Here is a 275-nt window from a genome sequence, read left to right as displayed (position 1 = left end):
CTGTTAGCCTAGCTTAGCACAAACGGTTAGCCTAACTCCAAGTCTGTCTGATTTTAGATTCGACTGTAGGAAACACAGGAACCCACAAAGAAGAGGTGACCACCGAGTACTACAACGACTCAACAGAAACAGTGACAGCAACACCGGACTACGACTACAGCGCCACCTTCGACTACTATTACGGTATGAGGACCGACACAGAACACCGTAGTATTAAAAGTATTAATAGTATTAGTGGTATTAATAGTATCAGTAGTATTAGTGGTATCAGTAGT

At 42.5% G+C, this 275-nt stretch overlaps 1 long non-coding RNA gene across 1 annotated transcript in view; it reads left to right on the top strand.

Annotated features, from left to right (window-relative positions):
• Positions 1 to 56: 56 nt before the first annotated feature.
• LOC118323801 overlaps positions 57 to 275 on the top strand; it is a 2,044-nt gene continuing 1,825 nt past the window's right edge. The window contains exon 1 of the long non-coding RNA XR_004796526.1: positions 57 to 183. This is a non-coding gene — a long non-coding RNA (uncharacterized LOC118323801). The remainder of the gene's footprint in view (positions 184 to 275) is intronic.

Source organism: Morone saxatilis, unplaced genomic scaffold (assembly GCF_004916995.1).
Source record: "Morone saxatilis isolate NCDOM2014 unplaced genomic scaffold, NCSU_SB_2.0 Contig149, whole genome shotgun sequence".
NCBI lineage: Eukaryota > Metazoa > Chordata > Actinopteri > Moronidae > Morone > Morone saxatilis.
Note: the sequence above shows the minus strand (reverse complement) of the source record. Positions and strands in the feature narration are given on the sequence as shown.